Consider the following 6625-nt stretch of genomic DNA (forward strand, 5'->3'; position numbering starts at 1 on the left):
CCCATCTTTCATAACCGGAAGGTTGAAGAACATTGGCTAAGGCAGGAGTGCACAACTTTGCTTGGTCTGAGGGCCGCATTGTCAGACTGAACTAACCCCAAGGGTTGTTATAATAATACCTGAGTATTACCTTTTGAAAATATCTTATAGGCGCTGGCTCTATTTTTAGCAGTCTTGTCTATAAGGAGGGTAAATGTTCCCTTCTCCGTTGTTCACAACCCAGAATGGAGGAGATCATGTATTCAGCTCTTTCCATTGCAGTTATTGCAAGATGGTGCAATACTGAAATGTTTCTCTTCTCCAATAAACCACATTGAATATATCATTAATAGAGGGAACAAGAGGAAAAGGAAGATCAGCAACCTGATGTCTTGATACAATCCAAATAACAGTGGAGAAGACCCTGGTGGACCTATCTAGGCTTGCACAAGATCGATCTTCCTACAGATCATTCATCAATCAAGTCGCCATGGCTCGCCAAGCCAAAGGCCACTAAATACATTAATAAATAATACTTGCACGTCCACTTCTTCACCTTATTTACTACTTCCGTGCTACAACGGAGTTAGGATTCCCCCATTCTGCCAAAATCTGGGGGTCCTAGAGATGACCATATAGTACATGTTTATTTATACTTACGACTCCTCTCCCTCCTCTACTCCTCTTAGTACTTACACACTACTCCACTTCTCCCTGACATTGAAAATACATGTGAGCGACCACCAGACTGACAAAGTCTGACCAGATGGTTGAGGGCCAAACAAAAGGGTATCACGGCCACATGAAATTAAAGGTTATGCATGCTGGGACTAAGGCAACTGAGATGGACAATAAAAACAATGAGTAATTAGCAAAAATTTTTTACTAACCTAAGAACACAAACCTTAATACTACCCCTAGATATTCTGCCATTTTAACTGCGTGTCACTCAGTTTACCGGACGTTAAATGACCGTATGTTCTCCTTATGTCTTCTTCATTTAATATTTTGATGTGCACAGAATACTTTAAGCTAATACAGAATAGAGAAATACAAAATCAGACATGCTATGAAAAAAATATATATTCAAGATGTGTTTTTCTCTAAAGCCTTTGGAGTTGTGCATGATTAGTATGTTTCCAATCTAATTAAAACGTTTCCATAAAAACAATACCAGATTTGCAACCTTTTCGATGTTCTCACACATCATCTTTGAGTAGATGAATGAGTCCTAAAAGATTTTGTGCTCCATGTTCTCCATTGACCTTCACATGTGCATAAATATGACGTATGAGAAACACGCAATTTTGTCTTGCCTTATTCTTCACGAATTCTATGTAAAAAATGTTGTACAGTGTGATGATGATAATAATGAACATTGATGACAATAATCTGTTAAATCGGCACTCAGTTCTGTGTCAGAATACGCAGAGCATTGCGATTTGTTAACATAGAAAAAACTCAGAAAAAATACATACAATGAGATACGGCCTTCCCAAAACCCTGTCTGATGACAAATGCACACTTAGCAGGATGCAGCAGGCCTCCAATGATAAAGGCTAGGAGCGGCACAAGTGCAGACTACTTCATAAAAACAACCACCCACACCCTCCAAACATTGCAGGTGTTGGCTGCCTAGTAGAAAAAATGCACATTGATATAACTCACATAGGACGCCAGTCACACTGATAAGTGTGGTGCACAGTGTCTGGTATGCAACCTATTAATGACGCCCCTTGTATTAACAGGCGGGCTGCCCAGCACTATAATATGCAGCACACAGTGACAGACGCCCCAGAAAAACCTAACCAACATAGAGGCCTGGCCACATCCTGCAAAAAAGGATATGATATAGTGCAAAAAAATGCATGCACATGATAAACACATACACTATATGAGGTATTGGTTTAATATTTTGGCCAAAATAAAGTAAGCCCGCAACCCAACATCAAGGATCCTCATAATATTGCAGGTCCTACCACTAATATAAAAAAACAGCTAACATAGAAAAAACTCAGAAAAAATACATACAATGAGATACGGCCTTCCCAAAACCCTGTCTGATGACAAATGCACACTTAGCAGGATGCAGCAGGCCTCCAATGATAAAGGCTAGGAGCGACACAAGTGCAGACTACTTCATAAAAACAACCACCCCCACCCTCCAAACATTGCAGGGGTTGGCTGCCTAGTAGAAAAAATGCACATTGATATAACTCACATAGGACGCCAGTCACACTGATAAGTGTGGTGCACAGTGTCTGGTATGCAACCTATTAATGACGCCCCTTGTATTAACAGGCGGGCTGACCAGCACTATAATATGCAGCACACAGTGACAGACGCCCCAGAAAAACCTAACCAACATAGAGGCCTGGCCACATCCTGCAAAAAAGGATATGATATAGTGCAAAAAAATGCATGCATATGATAAACACATACACTATATGAGGTATTGGTTTAATATTTTGGCCAAAATAAAGTAAGCCCGCAACCCAACGTCAAGGGTCCTCATAATATTGCGGGTCCTACCACTAATATCAAAAAACAGCTAACATAGAAAAAACTCAGAAAAGTTTGTGCACCACACTTATCAGTGTGACTGGCGTCCTATGTGAGTTATATCAATGTGCATTTTTTCTACTAGGCAGCCAACCCCTGCAATGTTTGGAGGGTAGGGGTGGTTGTTTTTATCAAGTAGTCTGCACTTGTGCTGCTCCTAGCCTTTATCATTGGAGGCCTGCTGCATCCTGCTAAGTGTGCATTTGTCATCAGACAGGGTTTTGGGAAGGCCGTATCTCATTGTATGTATTTTGCTCCAATGTTGACCCCTGTCCACTGCTGAAATCTCATACAATGGACGTGTAACCAGGAGAACTGGACCATGGAGTGATGGTAGAAGGCGACTGGGTCTGATGAATCACGTTTTACATCATATAGACAGCCGGGGTGTGTCACTGACCTGGGGAAGAAGCAGGAATAAGACAAGCCGATGAAGGTAGTGTGATGGGGCAATGTTCTGCTGGGATCTTTGGGTCCTGGAATTCATTGGGATGTGACACGTACCACCGACCTAGACATTGTACAAACTGAGTACCCCCTTCAGGAAAATGGGATTCACTAATAGTGGCAGCTTTTTCATTTCATAAGGTAAGTGCGGATTTCAAAAATGCGGCAAAGGTCAACGTCCGTGGCATTAAATATCAGAATTGTGGGCGTGAATTTTCCTTAAATCTCATCCACTTATCTAGGCTTGAAATATGGTACATTTAAAGCACATGAAAGTACTCAGCAGAAAAAAGCACCAAATATTTATTGATGAAAATTGGTCTTAAATGGGTTCTCCACTACTTGAATATTCCCTTCTGAAATGCTGTAGTCCTTTGAACAAATAAAAAAGAAAATCCTTACATTCATCTCCTGGAAACAACTGGAATAACGTCGAGTCTGCCAACACTTTCCTTGACCTGAACCAGTGTGGAAGGGGAGTATAAATCTTTATTTTTCATTAGGGATGGCAGTATTTAAGAAGGGGCTCTAATAGTGGTGGACAACCTCTATAAAAAAATTTTTCCAAATTTTACCTATTTGTTCTTCTTGCCATCCAAGAAATTGATGTCATCATTCTCCAGCACCACATTTTGAAGGTGTCGATGCTTCATCTGTCTTGTTTCTTTATTGTCCAGGTTCTGCATCCATTTGTCACCACAGAAAAGACCAAACTATGTATCAGCTGTGTCTGTGCCAGTGAATTTGAAGACCTTGTCCAGTGACTTCACTATTGATTTGTCCATATCTATTCTCCTATTGACTTCTGGTGCCATCACTACAGCTTGAATAATCATTGATCTGAGTAGGTTTACAACGTTCAGTTCGTCGTCATTTATTACAAATGTTCCCCAGTCGTACCTGACAGTAGTCAATATTTTTGTCTTGTGTCGACTAGCAGTGCCATGTTTGAGCTTTCCATCTTGACCCTTCGCATTAAGTCCTTCATTCCATCTACGCTTGTTGCTATCAATGTTGTATCGTTTGCGCTTTTAAGATTGTTGATGTTTCGTCCAGCAATTTTGATTCCTACTTCTTTTTCGGCAAGTCCAGCCTTCCCGAAAATAGCTTCTGCATGTAAATTGAAGAGAAATGATAACAGGATGCAGCCTTGTCTGATACCTCGGTCTAATTTGAGCCTTGCCTGTCGTCATGTTCCATTTGGACTGTTGCTTCTTGGTTGTTGTAAAAGTTCTTAATGAGGTTGATCAGATGGTTTGGCACACCCATATCCTTCATGGTATTTCAAAGTTTCTGGTGAATTTTGTGTTGAAGTTAATAATATTCTCAAGTCCTGGCAAATTCAAACAGTTTACAATTCGAACCTGATTACTTATAAATCACAGTAGAGATTAGATCACAATTATGTTGTGATACTCATTATAAATGAGAAAAAATTTTTATTTGAAATTGTGTTAAAATAACATGGCATCAAAAATATAAATGTGACAGTGCATTATTAGTTCTTCATTCCATCAAGGTGCAAAATAAAATTTAGAGAATAGATTTTAAGGTCAAAATAAGAATTTAAAAATGTAAATAAACGTCGTTCTGGCAGCAGCTCCGCTACCGTCATCTCTCCTGTACTAGTAAATATAGAGATCAGCGGCTTCTGAGTGTAAGCCACCCAAAGGATGAGCATGTTGCTTTAACGGCTGCAATGTGTCCAGTCCCTGAAGCAGTTAAAAGAAGTAACATAAAACTGAACATTTGCACAATGTAATTTTTACATTGCCGTGCATTTTATTGCAGCGCTTTTACAGGAAAATTCCAGGTGAAATCCACCTGCAAAAAACGATGCTGTGTGTACATACCATAAGATAAAACTCACCAGCAAAAGTTACATCTGTGCTACAGAGAAAAAGAAACAACTCATGGAGACCCCCTAGTTGGGGCTGCAAGCAAGATGCAAACATGTGGAAGAAAATCTCCGGTGTTGGATCCTTGGGTAAGTAAAAAGTTTTATTGTCAATCGAATCTCCATGATTTACATAATTTTTCATATACAATAAAATTCTCATGATCCTTCTTCATGTTTTCTGAAAAAATTGTATAAATTGTGGGTAGATGATTGGAAATTAGGGCAATTGATAAAAAAAACTTATTTATATTTTGAAAATCCCATTATTCCCATTAATCACTCACTACCCAAAATTCAAAAAACTGTTTTTCTTCCACCATTTAGACCAGTCATAGCAGGTATCGGATCTTTAGGGGAAACATCGGGAGATTGGGTGGACTATTATTGGGTGGACCACTCTCCCCAGTCCCACAAGCTCGCTGCCTTGGGGTAATCCTTGACGCTGATCTCTCCTTCAAACCACATATCCAAGCCCTTTCCACTTCCTGCCGACTTCAACTCAAAAATATCTCACGAATCCTATTCTCACCCATCCCTTGTAGATTGTGAGCCTTCGTGGGCAGGGTCCTCTCTCCTCCTGTACCAGTTATGACTTGTATTGTTTGAGATTATTGTACTTGTTTCTATTATGTATACCCCTCCTCACATGTAAAGCGCCATGGAATAAATGGTGCTATAACAATAAATAATAATAATAAATCTTCAAACACTGGATCAAAACTTCCTGGCTGTATTAAAAATTAAGAATTATTTCTGCTATCTATAATTTTGAATGGGATTCTTCATATGAATAATTAAGCTGCGATGTTATAATTTTATATCTGTCCATACCACATGATGTTGCTATGAACTGTCTTTCTTATTTTTTTTAGATATATTTAGTACATACAATTTTTTCACTATGGATTTTTTATGTTCATCTGTTTTTTTCCTTCTTGCCCACAATTATTTTTCATTTGACGGTATGTTTTTTTTCTTCAGAAACCGGGTGGTAGCATGGGAGCTAAATTTTCTCCTTCATTGGCAAACATAGATATCGCTGTGTGGGATGAAAAATGTTTGTTTAATGAAGCAAATCCTTTCTTTGGCAGCATTCTGCAGTATGGATGTTTCATCGATGATTTTTTTTATTGGTTTGGAATAATTCAACTCAGGCAGTTTCCCAATTTCTTGAATTCATTTAATTCTAACCCTTACCATCTTAAATTTTTTAAAAAAATTTATCCTATAAAAATTTACTTTTTAGTTATCTCTTTGATAGGTAATTGAAATATCAAAACCGCCACAGCTATAGATAACCCTCAGCTTCAAATTCCATATTGAGCGCACATTCGTGTCATCCACCCCATGTCATAAATAATATCCTGGTGGAAGAACTTATAAGAACCCAATTGAATTGTTCTAAACAACAAGATTATGATATAGAATCTAATAGTGTAAGACGAAGACTCAAATATATTCACATCGGACCCTTAGAAGAGCTAGCGACACTGTTGCGGCTATTGACAGAAGAAAACTGCTTACTACCCAACGCTCAAAAAAATGTAACTAGTGTTCCCATGTCACGTTTTCCACGTGGTTTAGTCAGCAATATCATGATATTACCATTATCATTAAAAATATTTTACTATATCGGAACAGGATTCTAAACTTTGTAACGTCATTAAAAATTCCACTGTTAGATTTGTTGCAAGGAAAGCACCAGCTATTGGCTCCCTAACTTCTCCAAGCCTTTTC

The sequence above is a fragment of the Ranitomeya variabilis genome, chromosome 4 (genome assembly GCF_051348905.1).
Source record: "Ranitomeya variabilis isolate aRanVar5 chromosome 4, aRanVar5.hap1, whole genome shotgun sequence".
Lineage (NCBI taxonomy): Eukaryota > Metazoa > Chordata > Amphibia > Anura > Dendrobatidae > Ranitomeya > Ranitomeya variabilis.